The following is a 20647-nucleotide window of genomic DNA, read 5'->3' on the forward strand; positions in this document are numbered from 1 at the left end:
GTATCTTCGTGTGGGGGTTCGGGAAATAATGACTAATGAGACACCATAGCTAGTCGGTCAGTGAATTGTGGGTTCTGACTGAGGTGAAAGTAAGGTCCAACCTCCGATCACCAACATCCTATTTTCTTGTGCATAGTTCTGTATGTGGTTGTGCAGAATACCCACAATAGTAGTAGTATGTACTACTTTCCTAACAAAAAATACTAGACAAACATCTGGTTGTGCATTTTGTTGGTGGGAATTGTCAAAGCCTAGAGATTAAAGAGGACAACGCAATGGACAGGAGTGGACCCAGTGGCTACAGCTATTGTTCTATCACAACTTTATTCAAAAGAAAACCTTAACTAAAGAGTGGCCAACAGGGCAAGCTTAGCTACAGACAGTGTAATAGTAGCAGTACAGTCATAGCAGGGGCAGTTTGAAGGAACTGAAAGGCAAGGATAACCAAAATTTGGAAAACAGATAATGAAGATTAAAGAAGTTTTTGTTAAAAATTGAATTAGGAAGCGTAATTAATAGTTTGGAAAAAATAAGGTGCGTTAAAAGTTAGGGAAATAAAATTGTTAATAATATAAGCACTTTGGGACTTACTGGGGCCAGCAGCAGGATCCTCGGTAGAGGAGCGCTCCTCTGGTGGTTGTCCTGCCAACTCGGACCCCGTCTTCTTGCCCCTGGGTGCTTATCATGTAAGAAATAATAAAGAAAGAGAAAAACATCGAGTGCTGTGAAACAAATAAATCATTAAAAAAAACGCTCAAACATTTTAGGAAACAACAATTGCAATAACATTGACCTATCTAAATGACTACTGGCTTGCAGGATTCACGGACCGTCTACTTATATGAACACTAACCAAATGTTCCATAATCATTCTGATTGCAGAATACTAAGGAAGCCAGTACCAATTGCCCTACACCACCTATTCCAGATGGGCCAATTGTTCAGTAAGTCTGCATTTCCATTTGTGTAATTCATCCAAGAATTATACACAATACTTATACTACTATATATTACTAGCTACTCACCAAGCCCCAAGACCTCAACACCTAGCAGGTCCAACAGGTCCTGCTCCCGGATGTCATACCACCGGTGGGCCAGCTGGTTGTGGGTGCGCCGGATCCCCGAGCAGCGAAACACGGCCCGGCACACCTTTGCCCACCGGCGGTGACGCTCCTGGGTAAGGTACCCGGAGCCTGGCCTGCCGCCTGCTGCCAAGGTCAAGGGGAGGTGGCACTGGATGAAGAAAACAGGGCGGCCACCTCCGCCTCTCCAAAAAGTTGTCGGGCCTGCACTCCTGCAGGGCTCATTCTGCCGCAAGGCAGCCGGCTCTTGTGCACAGGCATCTTGTCCTTGGAGCCGGTACTGCTGCCCTTGGCCATGGTTCTAGGGTGGAGGCAGAAAAGAAAAGAAGGAAAAAATAAAGTTAGGGAGAAGAAGTAGGAGTTTGAATAAATAAGTAAAATAAAACAGTAGAAAAGTAACAAAAACACAGTAAAAGAAGAAATAAATCACAAAATATAAACTTAGGGACAGAGAGACAGAGATGATAAAAAAAAGTGACAAAAACGGTGAAAATAAGTAAAGATTGCAAAGATTAAAGGTGGATAGAAAACTAGGCCCAGAGCCATAGCATAGAGTGAAAAACAAGATGGGCACGCCCGTCGTGACCACGTGGGTAAGTTTGCACGATATTTCTCGCTAACACACACTTGTCGTTGCGAATAAGTAGATAGCGTTCCCGAACATGACATGCACAACGCGAACTCGCTATACGCGACCCGGAAGAGGAAATAAGGCAACTCGAGCGGACGGGACAATTGAAAAAACAAGATGGCCACGCCCATAGGCGACCGCATGGGTACGTTCGCGAGCTATGATCCCCCGAGCACACGGGCAGCGACCCAAACACGCACAATGCGCTCCCGAACACAAATAACACATCGCAAACGGGTCCGACAAGCAACTACGAACGCTTGCAAAGCTACGCAATGCTCACTTAGTGCGAGAACGTCTTCGCGTAGCGCGACTACGCGTACTATGCCCAGGCCTAATAGAAAGCCCGATGGGTCCCAGCTCTGTCAAAATTTCTGATAGAATCCAACCCCGTGTTGAACAATCCGGTGTCCTATGAAGCATCCTACAGTTTTTAAGTTGGAAAGGCGTGCAATTAAAATTTAGGTCAGGTAATGCCCTTAGTTCAAACACCTCCTTAATTTTTTCCAAGAGACCCTAGCTCCCCTGAAGCCCAGATAAAAATACTTATTTTATCCTGGATTTTCTCTCTCTTTTTTTGGGGAAACAGGAGAGGTATACAATTAAAAAGATAGGTCAACTTAGGTAAAGCTGAAATTTTAATCAAGTTCACCCGCCCACTAAATCAACAGTGGCAAGTTTCTCTACCTTAGAAGGAGCCAAGCAATATCCTTTGCCATCTGCCCTAAATTAGGTACTGAAACCACCCGCGTGAATGAACTAGTGAGATACCCAAATACTTAAACTCAGTCACATCCCGATCCCAATTGGTCATTTTCCAGCACATAACCTCTGACTTAGTTGTGTTCACAGAATAACCTAACAGTGAAATGAAATGAAATGAAATGAATGAAAAAGAAACTTGCTAAAGCGCACTGCGGCCAAGCGGCTTCCTGGCGCTGTAACAGTGCCCCAAGTTCTCCCGCTAACTTTCCTACCGTGGTGATGGTTTGAAGAGGGTCTGCTGTCTTTGTCGACCAGAACTATAGTACATCTGGCCCTATATTCTCAATGGTGAGGCTCTCCGGGAGCACCTATCTAAGGGAGTGAAAATAGAGCAAGGATAAAACCCTGTGGTATTCAGGGAGCCACTTGTTACATGTTTGGAAAACAATTTCTGCAGTCTTGTTTTTCTGAACCAATGTAATAGCTGAGTTTAGATTTGGAATACGTCAGACTTCTCTGTGATGGCAAATGATAAAGCTTTACTGAGAAGCCAGATGTTTTGAAAAATTAAAGCACAGGATGGTGATGTTGACCCAATTTGTGGAATCTGTGGGTTCCATTGGCAAAACTTGTGTTGTCTTTGATGATCCTCTGAGGAAAAATCTTGTCTGTATCTCCCTCTCCCCATTTCCCTTTCTGACCCAGGACTAGAAAAGGAACAGTGTTTTGTGAGTTGTTGGTTTGAATCCTCTTATGTACAGTAGTCCAGGGGGATGGGTTAGGTCTTTTCTTTATTGAGGTTTTGATCTTTTGTAACCTTTATGTACTTTCTTATGGTTTGATTGAACTAGTCCGTTATTTTCTAACTTCTCGAAGGCTACTTTAGCATTTGCCACAAACTCTGAATGGAGAATGTTTTTTTCCGTTCCTGAATTTCGTTCAGTTCTTGCGTGCTGTGTTCCAGAGCTGTACCAATCTGAAGGACCATCCTTTTCTAGAACACGTGTTGCTCTGTGATTACACCCTCCACCCTCATCGCAAATTCTTGTCATCTATAACAAATTCAAGGAACATTGCGTTCTTTTGGGCATAATGGCATGATAACGGCTTTTAGGTACTCAAATGGGGTACAGTAAACATGTTTTTCTTATATTTTTTGTAATCGTTTCAATTGGTTGTTTTGTTTTTGGTCATGATATAGTATAGAAAAATTGAAGACAATAAGGTAAACACAATCTATAGACCTACGTGTAGATTTATTTGTATCAAGCCCTTGCGGGCACTAGACCCAGATAACATGTTGTAAGCCACAAAGACTGCCCAAATGTCACTAAGGAACCTCGAGCAATTGCAGTAATAATAGAAAAACAAGTTCATAGTGGACTTATATTTCTATAGCAAGAACTTGAACAAATAACCTAAATGACACCTAAATATGTGCTTAAAAAAGTGACCACATAATGGCATTCCCTATGTTGGCATAGAAACAGACTGTCTTGCTTCCCGCACAGCCTCACCCTGTGCCAAACGAGTGTGTGCTGTCCACCATATTATTTGCACATTTTAGATGCCTGTACACCTCCCCCTATTTTACTCATTTTCACCAGGAAGGAAGATTGAAAAAACAGTTAAAGTACAACATAAATCATCACTAGTCCAAATTGCGTACTACAGTAGAGTCAGTAGACAGACATTAGTAGTATTATTATATTGTCCCTAGGGTCATCTCATCACTACTCCTACTCTAGTCTTTGGAAAATTAGCCTGAGCCATGTAACCATTTTAGATTCATGTCTACTCTTTTGCGCATGTTACCTCACAGCTTGTTGCGCAGTAAGACGCCTTTGAGGCCACATGGTGCTGCATACAAGTGGAGAGGTTGAAAAACAAGCCACTTTTTTATGGAGTTCGGTTAGTCCCTGTTGCTTAGCCATAATGTCACACTTTTTGGTATGACTGCAAAAAGCTTGCATAATTGCATTATACTGTCTAACGTGCCCCATTTTTCTCATAATAGTCAGAAGATTCCCTACTATGAACCAGAGATTTGCAGAGCTTGCGAAAGATGCATGTAACCAGTATACGTTCAACAGTGAGGGGCCTCCCAGAGTTCACACAGATCTCTATCATGCACTAGTTGTACAACTGTTTAGTTTTAATCTTCTTTATTTTGCATATTGGAGCTGGATGTAATTTCATGGAACAACTTACAAAGCTTGTTATTATTTGAAATAAATAAACCTTTTGAACTTGCACATAGACTCTGTGGTATATTTGGTGTGGTGTTGTGGACTTACACGAGTGAGTGAGAGAAAGTCAAGTCAAGTCAATTAATTTATATAGCGCGCTACATACCCAGAGGGTCTCAAGTCGCTTGGAGAAGGGTGGGGAATTACATGTCGAATATCCAGGTTTTAAGTTGCTTTCTGAATGCTAGGTGGTTCTGAGTGAGGCGAAGGTGAATGGGAAGTGAGTTCCAGGTTTTAGCCGCCAGGTAGGAGAAGGATCTTCCTCCCATGGTTGTTTTGTTGATGCGAGGTACAGCAGCAAGGGCTTGGTTGGAAGAGCGTAGCTGGCGGGAGGGGGTGTAGAAGGAAAGTCGTGTGTTGAGGCATTCGGGTCCAAGTTCGTAAAGTGCTTTGTGTGCGTGGATTAGGAGGCGGAATGTTATCCTCTTATTGACGGGGAGCCAGTGGAGGTTTTTCAGGTGACCAGAAATGTGGTCTTTACGTGGGATGTCTAGTATGAGTCTGGCTGCTGAGTTCTGGATGCGTTGGAGTTTTTTCTGAAGTTTTGCGGTGCTACCGGCGTATAGGGTGTTTCCATAGTCCAGGCGGCTTGTAACCAGAGCGTGGGTGACCGTTTTTCTAGTTTCGGTAGGGATCCAGCGAAATGTTTTTTTGACCATGCGAAGAATGTTGAAGCAAGAGGATGAAACGGCGTTGACTTGTCTGGTCATCGAGAGTGAGGAGTCCAGGATGACGCCCAGGTTCCGTGTATGGTCCGTCGGGATGGGTGCTTTTCCAAGGGCCTCTGGCCACCAGGAGTTGTCCCAGGCGGAGGGGGAGGTACCTAAGCATGGGCGGATTTTGCGGATCCACGATTCGCGGATTCAGCGGATTCACGGATCGTGGATCCGCAAAATCCGCGGATTCAGCGGATTTGCGGATTTGGGGGCGGGGCTTCCTCGAGCGTGTGGGCGGGGCCAAACGGACGGGGCTTCCACGCGAGCGCACATGCCTCTTGTGTGTCTAAAAGGTCAGAGACCGATCAGAGCAGCAGATTAAGAGACAGAAGCCCCTGGTCACAGGAACAGCACGGGGGTTGCGCTCGTAAAAGTCAAAGATGCCCAGCATCCCAACGCTCACGTTTTTTTTTGGGCTGCTGAATGAGTCACTGCATTTGCGCTTCAACTAGTTCCAGCGACCAAGTGTGTGTCACTATGCAATCGCGCCGAAGTGCGCAGGGGTCCCTTGAGTGAAATGTCCATCATAGTGGGTAAATGGCGGGAAGACGGTGCACACCTTGAGTGTGTGGGCGGGGCCAAACGGACGGGGCGTCCATGCGAGCATGCCTCTTGTGTGTATAAAAGGTCAGAGACCGATCAGAGCAGCAGATTAATTATTTAATTGTGCCAGGACCGTCGTGCCCGTATGAACCCTGCCCTTCATATTTATTCAAGAAGACACCACTGTTGAAGTAATTTACGATGGCGCCGGCAAGCTGCCAGCGCCATCCTGCAAAAGTTACTTAATTAGCTTCAACAGGAAGCTCCAACTGCTAAAATAAAGCAGGCGCTCGAGCCCCTGCTGTATCTTATCTGTTAGAGCTTCCTGTTGAAGCTAATTAAGTAACTATTGCAGGATGGGCGCTGGCAGCTTGCCGGCGCCATCGTTAATTAGGCGCGCTTGAACTTTTGACCGCAAAATCCGCTCCGATCGCGGATTGCGGATTTTCGGCAAATCCGCGAGAGTTCGCGGATCGCGGATTTGCCGAAAATCCGCAAAATCCGCGATCGGAGCGGATTTTGCGCTCATGCTTAGAGGTACCTAAGATAAGGACTTCTGTTTTGTCTGAATTCAGTTTCAGATGGCTGTGCTTCATCCACTCGGCTACTTCTTTCATTCCTTCATGTAGGTTGGTTTTGGCGGTGTTAGGGTCTTTGGTGAGTGAGAGGATCAGTTGAGTGTCATCAGCGTAGGAGATGATGTTGAGGTTGTGTTGGCGTGCGATGGCCGCGAGGGGGCTCATGTATACGTTGAAGAGGGTGGGGCTGAGTGAAGATCCTTGTGGCACGCCGCAAATGACTTCAGTGGCCTCTGACTTGAATGGTGGGAGGTGGACTCTCTGAGTTCTTCCGGCAAGGAACGAGGTGATCCATTCCAGTGCTTTTCCTTGGATTCCGATGTTTCTGAGGCGTTGTAACAGGGTGCTATGACAGACTGTGTCGAAGGCTGCGGAGAGGTCGAGGAGGATGAGGGCGACTGTGTCTCCATTGTCCAGTAGAGTTCGAATGTCGTCTGTTGCTGCGATGAGTGCGGTCTCAGTGCTGTGTTTGGCTCGGAAGCCGGACTGTGAGGAGTCGAGGGAATTGTTGGTTTCGAGGAAGGCGGCGAGCTGGTTGTTGACAGCTTTCTCGATGACTTTGGCCGGGAATGGAAGGAGCGAGATGGGGCGGTAGTTTTTGAGTTCGGTGGGGTCAGCTGTGGGTTTTTTCAGAAGGGCGCTGAGCTCGGCGTGTTTCCAGCTTTCCGGGAAGGTGGCGGAGTTGAGGGAGCAATTGATGACGTCTCGGAGGTGTGGTGCTATGATGGAGTCTGCTTTGTTGAAGATGTGGTGAGGGCATGGGTCTGTTGGGGATCCTGAGTGGATGGAGTTCATCAGGCGGATGGTGTCCTCAGTGGAGATTGGGTTCCAGTCATTAAGGATGTTCAAGGGGGGAGAAGGTACGGCAGAAAGTTGGGTAGGTTGGTCTCCGGGTTGGTTGTCGAAGCTGTTGTGGATGTCTGCGATTTTGTCGTGGAAGAACGCTAGGGAGTCGCAAAGGGTTTGAGAGGTAGTGATGTCGTTGGAGTTGGCAGTAGGGTTGGTAAACTCTTTGACGATGTTGAATAATTCCTTGCTGTTGTGGGCGTTGTTGTCGGTCTTTAAATGCGGCTTTCTTGGCAGTTCGGATCAGTTGGTGGTGTATGCGGGTGTATGCGGGTGGCGTTTTTGAAGGCGTCCCTGGTGCTGGTGTTTGGGTCTTTTTTCCAGGCCTTCTCAAGGGAGCGACAGAGTTTCTTGGATTTCTTAAGATCATCGTTGAACCAGGGGGCGTTTTTGCTGCCTAGTTTGGTTTGAAGTTTTTTCAAAGGTGCTAGGTTGTCGGCGCTGTTGGTTAGCCATTGAGTGAGGTTAGTGGCTGCTTGGTTGGTGTTCGATGAGTGGGCAGGGGGGTTTTGAAGAAGCGATGATGAGATCTGGTCGATGGTGATTTTGTTCCAGTTTCTTCGCAGAGTAGGTTGAGGATGGTTGTGTGTTGTGGTCTTTTTGCAGACAAAGTGAACGCAGCTGTGGTCCGTCCAATGGAGAACTGTGGTGTGACTGAAGGAGATATGTTTGCTGGAGGTGGAGATAGGGTTGAGTGTGTGACCTGCGTAGTGAGTGGGGGTATTAACAAGTTGTTTGAGTCCGAGGTTGGCGAGATTGTCCAGAAGGGTGGTGGCGTTGCTGTCATTGCTCTTTTCCAGGTGAAAATTGAGGTCTCCCAATAGAATGTAGTTCTCGGAGGGGATGGCGTGTGGGGTGATAAAGTCAGTGATGTCTTCACTGAATTGTGCACGGGGTCCTGGTGGCCTGTAGAGGAGGGTGCCTCTGAGTGTGGACTTGGGGTCGGTGTGGATCTGGAAGTGAAGGTGTTCGGCGCTAGCGAGGTTGGCGTCTGAGCTGGTTGAGATGCGGATGGAGTTTTTATGAACGATGGCGATGCCTCCTCCTGTTTGGTGGGTACGGTCTTTTCGGATGATCTTGTAGTCTTCCGGGATGGCAATGGTGATGTCTGGGGCTGATGAGTCGTTCATCCATGTTTCTGTTAGGAAGGCGACGTCCGGAGAGATGGTGTCTAGTAGATTCCAAAGGTCAATGGCGTGTCTGTGGACGGAGCGGGTGTTGAGCAGGATGCATTTTAGGTGGTTGGTGTTAGATCTCTGTTTGGTGTTAGTGGATGAGGAGTTGGTCTTGGTGCCGTCATACTTGCAGGAGTTGCATGTGAAGGGTCCATGGGTGTGTCCAGGAGCGGCTTGGGCGCAGTTGGGGAGTCGACCGGGGTTTAGGGCTAAGAGGGTGGAGGCGTCGTATTTAGTGCGGGTGGGACGGGGGCCAGGGGGTCTGGCGCTGGGCGCGGTCCAGGCGCGGACGGGCGTAGACGGGCTTACATTTGGCGCACCTTCGGCGCGCATAGGGCGCGACCGCTGCGCGTGGATGCTGCGCGACAATGCATCTGACATATATGGATAAAGGATGGGGAGGGGCGAGGGAGGAGCAGCTGGGAGGCGGGTGCGTGGTGGAGGGGGCGGGCTCCGGGCAAAACAACAACACTGATAATGGCGGCTGAAACGCGAGTGCAGATCGGGTTGGGGGAAAGTGATGAAGTTATTTACGCGGTAGGCAGCACAGCTATAAATAGACCAACGATGCGGCAATGCGGGCTAAGCAACACAGGCAATCTGAATGAATGATGCAATGCAGGCACAGTCGAGCAAACAAGCAGGCACGTCTAAATAATGAGATAATGCTAATGCAAACAATGAAATAATGCTACAGGCACGTTCAAGCGCTAAATGAGGTCAGCAGCGCAATGCAGACGATACCAGGCAGATTTAGGCAGGAGCCTGCAGGGCAGAAGGGAGCGACCACTTCTAACGAAGTCAGGGCGGTCACAGCGCTTCGGTGGTCAGGGGAAGCCTTGCCTCTTAGTGGGAGGGAGGAGCAGCTGGGAGGCGGGTGCGTGGTGGAGGGGGCGGGCTCCGGGCAAAACAACAACACTGATAATGGCGGCTGAAACGCGAGTGCAGATCGGGTTGGGGAAAAGTGATGAAGTTATTTACGCGGTGGGCAGCACAGCAATAAATAGACCAACGATGCGGCAATGCGGGCTAAGCAACACAGGCAATGGTGAATGGTGAAAGGGTGTTATGTTCTGGGTTGTGTAACAAAATTATTGGGTATCTTCGTGTGGGGGTTCGGGACATAATGACTAATGAGACACCATAGCTAGTCGGTCAGTGAATTGTGGGTTCTGAGTTCTGACTGAGGTGAAAGTAAGGTCCAACCTCCGATCACCAACATCCTATTTTCTTGTGCATAGTTCTGTATGTGGTTGTGCAGAATACCCACAATAGTAGTAGTATGTACTACTTTCCTGACAAAAAATACTAGACAAACATCTGGTTGTGCATTTTGTTGGTGGGAATTGTCAAAGCCTAGAGATTAAAGAGGACAACGCAATGGACAGGAGTGGACCCAGTGGCTACAGCTATTGTTCTATCACAACTTTATTCAAAAGAAAACCTTAACTAAAGAGTGGCCAACAGGGCAAGCTTAGCTACAGACAGTTTAATAGTAGCAGTACAGTCATAGCAGAGGCAGTTTGAAGGAGCTGAAAGGCAAGGATAACCAAAATTTGGAAAACAGATAATGAAGATCAAAGAAGTTTTTGTTAAAAATTGAATTAGGAAGCGTAATTAATAGTTTGGAAAAAATAAGGTGCGTTAAAAGTTAGGGATATAAAATTGTTAATAATATAAGCACTGTAGGACTTACTGGGGCCAGCAGCAGCATCCTCGGTAGAGGAGCGCTCCTCTGGTGGTTGTCCTGCCAACTTGGACCCCGTCTTCTTGCCCCTGGGTGCTGATCATGTAAGAAATAATAAAGAAAGAGAGAAACATCGAGTGCTGTGAAACAAATAAATCATTAAAAAAAACGCTCAAACATTTTAGGAAACAACAATTGCAATAACATTGACCTATCTAAATGACTACTGGCTTGCAGGATTCACGGACCGTCTACTTATATGAACACTAATCAAATGTTCCATAATCATTCTGATTGCAGAATACTAAGGAAGCCAGTACCACATGCCCTACACCACCTATTCCAGATGGGCCAATTGTTCAGTAAGTCTGCATTTCCATTTGTGTAATTCATCCAAGAATTATACACAATACTTATACTACTATATATTACTAGCTACTCACCAAGCCCCAAGACCTCAACACCTAGCAGGTCCAACAGGTCCTGCTCCCGGTCCAGGATGTCATACCACCGGTGGGCCAGCTGGTTGTGGGTGCGCCGGATCCCCGAGCAGTGAAACACGGCCCGGCACACCTTTGCCCAACGGCGGTGACGCTCCTGGGTAAGGTACCCGGAGCCTGGCCTGCTGCCTGCTGCCAAGGTCAAGGGGAGGTGGCACTGGATGAAGAAAACAGGGCGGCCACCTCCGCCTCTCCAAAAAGTTGTCGGGCCTGCACTCCTGCAGGGCTCATTCTGCCGCAAGGCAGCCGGCTCTTGTGCGCAGGCATCTTGTCCTTGGAGCCGGTACTGCTGCCCTTGGCCATGGTTCTGGGGTGGAGGCAGAAAAGAAAAGAAGGAAAAAATTAAAGTTAGGGGGAAGAAGAAGAAGTTTGAATAAATAAGTAAAATAAAACAGTAGAAAAGTAACAAAAACACAGTAAAAGTAGAAATAAATCACAAAATATAAACTTAGGGACAGAGAGACAGAGATGATAAAAAAAGTTACAAAAACGGTGAAAATAAGTAAAGATTGCAAAGATTAAAGGTGGATAGAAAACTAGGCCCAGAGCCATAGCATAGAGTGAAAAACAAGATGGCCACGCCCGTCGTGACCACGTGGGTAAGTTTGCATGATATTTCTCGCTAATACACACTTGTCGTTGCGAATAAGTAGATAGCGTTCCCGAACATGACATGCACAATGCGAACTCGCTATACGCGACCCGGGAGAGGAAATAAGGCAACTCGAGCGGACGGTACAATTGAAAAAACAAGATGGCCACGCCCATAGGCGACCGCATGGGTACGTTCGCGAGCTACGATCCCCCGAGCACACGGGCAGCGACCCAAACATCGCAAACGGGTCCGACAAGCAACTACGAACGCTTGCAAAGCTACGCAATGCTCACTTAGTGCGAGAACGTCTTCGCGTAGCGCGACTACGCGTACTATGCCCAGGCCTAATAGAAAGCCCGATGGGTCCCAGCTCTGTCAAAATTTCTGATAGAATCCAACCCCGTGTTGAACAATCCGGTGTCCTATGAAGCATCCTACAGTTTTTAAGTTGGAAAGGCGTGCAATTAAAATTTAGGTCAGGTAATGCCCTTAGTTCAAGCACCTCCTTATTTTTTTCCAAGAGACCCTAGCTCCCCTGAAGCCCAGATAAAAATACTTATTTTATCCTGGATTTTCTCTCTCTTTTTTTTGGGAAACAGGAGAGGTATACAATTAAAAAGATAGGTCAACTTAGGTAAAGCTGAAATTTTAATCAAGTTCACCCGCCCACTAAATCAACAGTGGCAAGTTTCTCTACCTTAGAAGGAGCCAAGCAATATCCTTTGCCATCTGCCCTAAATTAGGTACTGAAACCACCCGCGTGAATGAACTAGTGAGATACCCAAATACTTAAACTCAGTACATCCCGATCCCAATTGGTCATTTTCCAGCACATAATCTCTGACTTAGTTGTGTTCACAGAATAACCTAACAGTGCCCCAAGTTCTCCCGCTAACTTTCCTACCGTGGTGATGGTTTGAAGAGGGTCTGCTGTCTTTGTCGACCAGAACTATAGTACATCTGGCCCTATATTCTCAATGGTGAGGCTCTCCGGGAGCACCTATCTAAGGGAGTGAAAATAGAGCAAGGATAAAACCCTGTGGTATTCAGGGAGCCACTTGTTACATGTTTGGAAAACAATTTCTGCAGTCTTGTTTTTCTGAACCAATGTAATAGCTGAGTTTAGATTTGGAATACGTCAGACTTCTCTGTGATGGCAAATGATAAAGCTTTACTGAGAAGCCAGATGTTTTGAAAAATTAAAGCACAGGATGGTGATGTTGACCCAATTTGTGGAATCTGTGGGTTCCATTGGCAAAACTTGTGTTGTCTTTGATGATCCTCTGAGGAAAAATCTTGTCTGTATCTCCCTCTCCCCATTTCCCTTTCTGACCCAGGACTAGAAAAGGAACAGTGTTTTGTGAGTTGTTGGTTTGAATCCTCTTATGTACAGTAGTCCAGGGGGATGGGTTAGGTCTTTTCTTTATTGAGGTTTTGATCTTTTGTAACCTTTATGTACTTTCTTATGGTTTGATTGAACTAGTCCATTATTTTCTAACTTCTCGAAGGCTACTTTAGCATTTGCCACAAACTCTGAATGGAGAATGTTTTTTTCCGTTCCTGAATTTCGTTCAGTTCTTGCCTGCTGTGTTCCAGAGCTGTACCAATCTGAAGGACCATCCTTTTCTAGAACACGTGTTGCTCTGTGATTAAACCCTCCACCCTCATCACAAATTCTTGTCATCTATAACAAATTCAAGGAACATTTCGTTCTTTTGGGCATAATGGCATGATAACGGCTTTTAGGTACTCAAATGGGGTACAGTAAACATGTTTTTCTTATATTTTTTGTAATCGTTTCAATTGGTTGTTTTGTTTTTGGTCATGATATAGTATAGAAAAATTGAAGACAATAAGGTAAACACAATCTATAGACCTACGTGTAGATTTATTTGTATCAAGCCCTTGCGGGCACTAGACCCAGATAACATGTTGTAAGCCACAAAGACTGCCCAAATGTCACTAAGGAACCTCGAGCAATTGCAGTAATAACAGAAAAACAAGTTCATAGTGGACTTATATTTCTATAGCAAGAACTTGAACAAATAACCTAAATGACACCTAAATATGTGCTTAAAAAAGTGACCACATAATGGCATTCCCTATGTTGGCATAGAAACAGACTGTCTTGCTTCACGCACAGCCTCACCCTGTGCAAAACGAGTGTCTGCTGTCTACCATATTATTTGCACAGGAAGCACATCTACTCGGTACAATTGCCAATGCCTACACAAACTCAGAAGGATCTATAGCATAGAATTTGTGCTGTGCACTGCAGCACACAAATAATTTGGCTGTGCATTAAAGCTCTTTATGTCTGTGGCCTTGCACCCATTTCTATGTGTTACACTGAGGTCTGCCACTCTTATTCATCAAGAGTAGAGGTTCCGAGCTGAAGACTTAACCCCTTCGGTGCTCATGACGAGCTCAGCTCGTCATGAGGCACAGTGCTCCTGTGCTCATGACGAGCTGAGCTCGTCATGACCACATCCATTTACATTGAGGTCCAGCACAGGGAACCAAGGTCATGATATGCCAAGAATTAATGGGACCAACATTACCTAACATAAACTTATTTTTGCGGCTGGAGTAACTTACTTTGCTCAAATTCTGAGACACTGTTGTATTGCTGATTGCCTTTGCCTTGCTGCAGTTTAATGTCGTTTTAAAAAAAAAAATACTAGGGTCTTGAACAGCAACGTTTTCTAACTATAACAAAGTAGCTCTTTTTCACTGAATGTTTGGACTCTTCAATTTTACAGTGAGGACGACACGATCATTTAGTGATTGCGAGTAGCACCTTTTTCTGAAAACTTAAACCACTCAGCCTTTCTAATAACTGTAATTCTATTGTGTTGAATTATCACTTTTGGGGTTTTGCAGATGTGTGTGATCATTTAGTGATCTTGAATCAGGTATAGCATACATAGCTCATCACCAGTTCCTGTACAATAACACCTTGCTAATTACCATCAATGTTTTCACTTTAATAGTTTTGTTTATACACTACTAAAAACAAATTATACATAATGATCAAGTTAACACAGAAACCCACAAACCTTCCCACGCCGACCTGTCAGACAGGCCCATTGGCACTGCCTGGTAGCCCTAGAGGCCAGTTTGACCCTGCCACCAACACTCCAGCTAGTCCTCACCTTCTTTCCTCCCCGCTCTTCTCTCCCTCAATACCTCGCTGACTTCCCCCACATCGCACTGCCCTAACTCGCCTCCATTGCCTCTCTCCTGTCCTTCACAATGCCTTTCTCTCCTTCACCACGTCCCCCTCTTCGACTCCTCTCACTGGTCCTTGTAGTCACCCTTCCACCTTTCTTCCTCCTACGTCTCCTCCCTATCTCTCCCTTGTCTCCCTTCCCCATCTCATCCGTCCATCCCTCTTCACACCTCACTCTACTCTGTCTTTTCATTTCCTCCTAACCCTCTACTTTCCACCTCGCTCTCAGCTCTCCCTCACCACATCACCCTCTCCCTTCCAGACCCGCAATGCCCATAGGGCTCAAAGGGCCTCAGCTCCCCCTCCCCCCATTGTGGGTGTCAGCCCGGACTGAGACAGCTTCCCGGACGCACACTGATGCTGCTGTGGGCTGGCTGGTATGGCGTCTTATTGCAGCTGCACCCAAGTACTTCACAGGTCTTTTAAAAGACCATTTACTTGATGAAGAAGCATTGCTGTTTTTTCACCCGATCCTAGAGCCCCTGCACCTCCACTCTTCCTATTCCTTAAAGATGCAAATTACTTTTGCTGCCACTGTGTGAGAATGCATTTCCTGAAAAGTAACCTTAGGCCTTGTTTTTTTGTAGTTGTATATAGCTCGAACTCCACCAAAGGTATTGAGGCACTTTACATGAGCACCAGTTACATTATACAAGGATACATTGCTGAGAGTATTACCCCTTCCCCCAATTTGGCTCTACATTGCTGGAAGTATTAGCCCCTCTGCAATTTGGCGCTGGTTGCGCCCCTGCTCCCTACCAACGCTCTTCTTTCCCCTTACTGCCTCACCCTCCTCTGGCTCTCAGCCTAACCCTCCCCAATCTCCACACCCTGCCCTTTCCTTTCATCTAACCTCTCGCCCTCCTCTCCCTTACCACAATACCATCTATTCTATAGCAGTACCGGAGGATTCTGATTATGCTTTCTCATTTCTTTACTGCAAATCACAGCAGCCAATGAAAGTAAAACTACAGCAGTAAAAAACAACAATACCCATGAGGCTTTGAACCACACCTCCTTATCACAGCCAATCACTGCATTATCAAGTATACAAAGTAGAGAGACACCAATCTGGCCTCCTCTTTCTTTGCTGCTCCGCAGCCCAGATAAGTGCCTCTCTACCTTGTATACTTGCATTGTACTATATTGTTTGACCATTATTGATATATGCATTGATATCGTTATTTCATGTGTTCTTATGCTTGATTAACATGTGGTGACTGCCTTACATGCACCGCGCAAATTGTTTCCTGCGCGCCCACTATTTCTGTTTCCCGACCGCACCCCCCTCCCCGCGGAGCCCGCTCCGTTCATCAGGCTTTTCCGTTTTCAGGGCGTGTTGCGCTGTAGATCCCCCGCCGCTCTCCCCGCCCGCTGTCGGCAATGCTCCGGCTGGTTCCGCGGCCGCGGAAAGAGCAGCTTGGCCCACACCGCTGGGAGAGGAGCGCACGTCGGGGCCTTCGCAGTTGCCCAGCGTGCGTCTCCAGGGATCGGGCGCTTCTCAACGTGTGCGTAGCCCTCGTGTAAGTGCCGAGTAGACGCCTCTACCCCGGGCTGAACAGGGGATACCGCTGCAGGCCAGGAGCTAATTTGGGCCTTTCCTACCTTCTAGATACAGCGTTTTTTGATCGGACGATCCTCAAGCTTATGAAGCGTATTAACCCCTGATTTACCAAGGCATCCTGAGTCTTCATTTTTGTTGACCCCTTGCTGGATGCAGATAGGGGTCTTTCCCTCCATTAGTCCTAGAGTGGGACTACATTGACTGTGATTAGTTTTCAGTGACTTGTATTGCAATTTATTTGCTCCTGCGCCCGGCACTACTCCCAACCGACACCCTTTCCAGTGTTGATAATTTAGCTTCCCTCTGGGGACTTTTGATTGGAATTATATTGAGGGTGGCAGAGTTTGATTGCTATCAGGAGGAAGTTGATGCATGCGGTGAGCAGGGTGATGAAGAATACTATGAGGAAGAGTCCATGGAGGACATTATTGATAAAAAACTTGATGCTAAATTAGACAAGGCCTTGTCTTCCGCCCTGTTACCCTTAGCTAAGAAATTGGAAATGATTGTCCCTCCCGCTCCAAGGGCCACCTCCTACAGGTTCAGGTCAGGCCCCTGTTCCCCTTCCCCGTGACTCTCCTGGGTCTTCCTGGCCACATGTCCACTCCTATGCTAAACTTTATAAGTCCAAAGAGGGCGCCAAGGACGCCATTCCTTCCATTCCCCCTCCACAGTCCTCGCCTATCCCGGTGGCAGATACCACTACTGATACTGATAAGGACACAGACTCCTCTCAGGCGTCCAAACCGCGTAAGTGCACAAAGAAGCGCAAACATGCTTCCTCCCCTGTTACCCCTTCTCCTTTCATGTTCGACCCCATGGACATTGTCCATCCTAGATCCTCCGACTGGGTCCCTCCACCCGCGGTTGCGGAATACCTACAGGCCCATCTGCGCAAAGGGTTTGATAAAGAAGTCAGGGCTCGCCTAAGATCCGAGTGCCCCCGTCCAGACCAAGCCCACAAGGTGGCCCTCACCCCCGGCATTGATACATCAATGACCACCTTTCTTAAGAAGTATAAAAAGGACCCCAGGAAGGGGATTGACCGCGCGCTCAGAGTGTGCCAAGACAAGGTCCTCAACCTTTCGGGCCCTTTGGCTAAAATCCTTGAATTGGCCCTCCAAGCTCAAAAGACAGGTTATGCCGTCCATCCTGAAGTCCTGGCGGGTTGGGCACAAAGAGGGAACGCCAACTGCGCCCTAGCTTCGGAACGAAGAAAAATCAGAACCGGGGCCTTTGGCTGAAGGCCAATTGTTTGGAGACAAATTTGTTAAAGATATCGCCAAATTTGTAAGCATGTTCGCTTCCCTGGACAAGTCTCAGGTCTCCTTGAAGAGAGTTCTACACCAGGTCTCTGATAGGGCCTGGCGTGGTAGAGGACGCTCGACCGGCCCCTACTCGAAAACAAGTCCTCAGCGAGTATATGCCCCAAGGCAGGGCAGAGGTTACACCCAAGAACCCGAGCCGGCTGGATTCTACCCGTCCAGATCGCGTGGCTACAGAGGTCATTTCAACCGGGGTGTTAACCGAGGTTACAAGAATTTCGACAATTAATCCTCTAGTAAGTCCTGTGTGTCCTGTCATTCACCTAGGGGGCAGATTGTTGCACTTTGTGGTAAATTGGACAAGTCTCACTTCAGATGTTTGGGTCCTTCAGACCGTGCAGGGTTACCAGATAGAACTGGTGAAGTGTCCCCGTCAGGTGTTTCCCCTCGCTCTCTCCTTTTTTCCCATATCAAACAGAGTTTTATAGACTCAGAACTGGAAGAGCTTTTGGACAAACAGGGTATTGCTGTGGGAGCCTTCATCCCTGAAGGATTTTGCAGCAAAGTCTTTTTGGTTCAGAAGAATGGCGGCGGCCAGCGCCTAGTATTGAACTTAAGAGATTTCAATCCCTATGTCGTGTATCGTCACTTCAAGATGGAGGGTATCCATCTCTTAAGAGATCTCCTGCTAGAGAAAGATTGGATGGTTCGGCTGGACTTGAAGGATGTATACCTTACTGTCCCGATTTGCCCCTCACATCAGAAATTCTTGCAGTTTCAATGGAAAGGCAGAGGTACCGGTATCGCACACTCCCCTTTGGCCTCTCCTCAGACCCTTGGGTGTTCACCAAGCTCCTCAAGCCAGTGGTCTCCCGCCTCCGGGAGCTGGGGGTGCGTCTCATTGTGTATTTAGACGACATGCTAATTCTGGTACAGGATCGGGTTCTCCTCGTCACTCATCTGGAGTGGATGATGTCCCTGTTACAGAATCTTGGGTTTGTCATCAAAGTAAAGAAATCAGTGATGATAGTGAGTCAGCAAATGGAATTTCTGGGATTCCTGATAGACTCGGTTTCTGCACAGCTCCTCCTTCCAGCGAGCAAGATCAGGTCCTTACAGAGAGAGATCAGATCCACGTTGTCCAAAGAAATGATTTCCTTGGGAGTTCTAGCGATAATTGTGGGTCTTCTTGCATGCTCGATCCAAGCCATTTTCCCGGGACCCTTGCAGTACAGGGCCCTTCAGAGACTCAAATCTTTTATATCCAAAAGAGGTTTCATTACGACTATCTCATTCCCCTATCCCCGGAAGCTCGAGAGGAGCTTCAATGGTGGCTGGAACACATGACTGCCTGGAACCGGTGAGCAATTTTCGGCACCGTCCCGGACGTGGTCGTCGAGTCCGCCGCCAGCCAATGGGGTTGGGGCGCTCGCTGTGGGGAGTTCACCACAGGAGGACGGTGGTCAGCAGAAGAACTAAAATTACACATAAACTTCCTAGAGTTGTTGGCAGGGTCCTTTGCCATCAGATCTATCTCACCCCTGAAGAGCAATTGTTGCATCCTGCTCCGAATGGACAATGTCTCAGCGGTGAGATACATCAATTGATTAGGGGGGACGAAGTCCCGCATGCTAGTCCAGATTGTGAAGGAATTTTGGCATTTCTGCCAGGATCGCAAGATCTCTGTGGTAGCAGAATATCTCCCGGGTAAGCTCAATCAGGTAGCGGACTGGAACTCCAGGTTCCTTCGGGACTACAGCGATTGGAGGCTTCATCCCTCGCTTTTTGCTCAGATCATGGATATGCGAGGCCCATGCCAGATAGACCTGTTTGCCTCTCGCCTCAATGCCCGAACTTCCCATGTTCTTCATTTGGAGACCGGATCCGATGGCAATGGGAACAGACGCGTTCCTGCACCATTGGGGGCAACAGAGGAATTACGCTTTTCTTCCGTTTGCACTGACCCCGAGAATGGCGGCCTTTGTCCGTTGCCAGAGAGCTTCACTAGTGTTGGTGACACCGTTTTGGTCGACTTAGTCGTGGTTTCCCACACTGTTGGAGTTGTCTATGGATCTACCGTTCCGGCTTCCTGTATTCCCGACTCTCCGCCTGGACCCAGTGGGGTCGTGTAATCCGCTGGTACTGCAGAATCAGTTAACACTGATGGTGTGGACGCTCTCAGGAGACATGAGAGCATGGCAGGACTTTCACAGGAGGCTGCCAGCTTTATGCAACAAGCGTGGGCTCCTTCCACCCGAAAACAATATTCTGCGTCATGGAAGAGATGGGTGGGTTGGTGCCTTCAAAAACAGGTGGATCCCGTAGGATCATATATAACTGAGATTTTGAACTTCTTGTCGGAATGTGCAGAATCGGGCCTTGCTTACAGGTCGGTTAATAATTTCAGGTCTGCTATTTATGCTGGGCATGATCAAGTTGATTGTAAGCCTGTGGGGATGCATCCCCTGGTTTGTAAGTTACTTAAGGGTGTCCGTGTGGCTAACCCCCCTCGGCCCAGGTATTCCACTTTATGGGATGTTTCTAAAGTTCTCTCCCTTTTGGAATCCTGGCTGGATAATGGTGACCTGTCTTTGAAACAGCTTTCTGCCAAGCTTACAATGTTGCTATGCCTCATTTCATGTCGAAGAGTGTCTGATGTTCGAGCCTTAGACTTGGCTGGTAGGATGTTTTCTTCACAGGGTGTCTCTTTCATGATCACAAGACGGACTAAGACCATGTCTCGTTCAGTGGAGTATCCTGCTTTTCCTCATAATAACAAATTATGTGTATTACAGTGTTTGAAGTGTTATGAAGAGCGTACTATTGCACACAGATCTGATCCTTTGGGTCAATTGTTATTTTCGGTCCAGAAGCCGTTCAAACCAGTCTCTGCTGCTACCTTAGCTAGGTGGGTTCGTTAGGTGATGTCAGAGGCAGGTATTGACATTTTTGTTTATGGTGCCCATTCTGCCTGAGGCGCTTTGGCCTCCAAAGGCTATTTGTTAGGATCTCATTTGGAAGACATCCTCAAAGCAGCTGACTGGTCTTCTGATTCAATGTTTAAAGCGTTTTATTATAAACCTATTCCTCATGTTTCTGATGCTGTGATTGATGAGCTTTGAACCAGCATAATCAGAAGCCTCCGGTCCTGCTATAGAATAGAACATTTTCTAGCTATCGCAACAAGAATTTTAGATTCTATTAAGGGCACGGAGGCGAAGATTATCCCACCCGATGGGACAGTTATGCAACTGTACATTGTTTGATGTTGTATATGGT

This window comes from Lissotriton helveticus, chromosome 3_1, assembly GCF_964261635.1.
Source record: "Lissotriton helveticus chromosome 3_1, aLisHel1.1, whole genome shotgun sequence".
Taxonomy (NCBI): domain Eukaryota; kingdom Metazoa; phylum Chordata; class Amphibia; order Caudata; family Salamandridae; genus Lissotriton; species Lissotriton helveticus.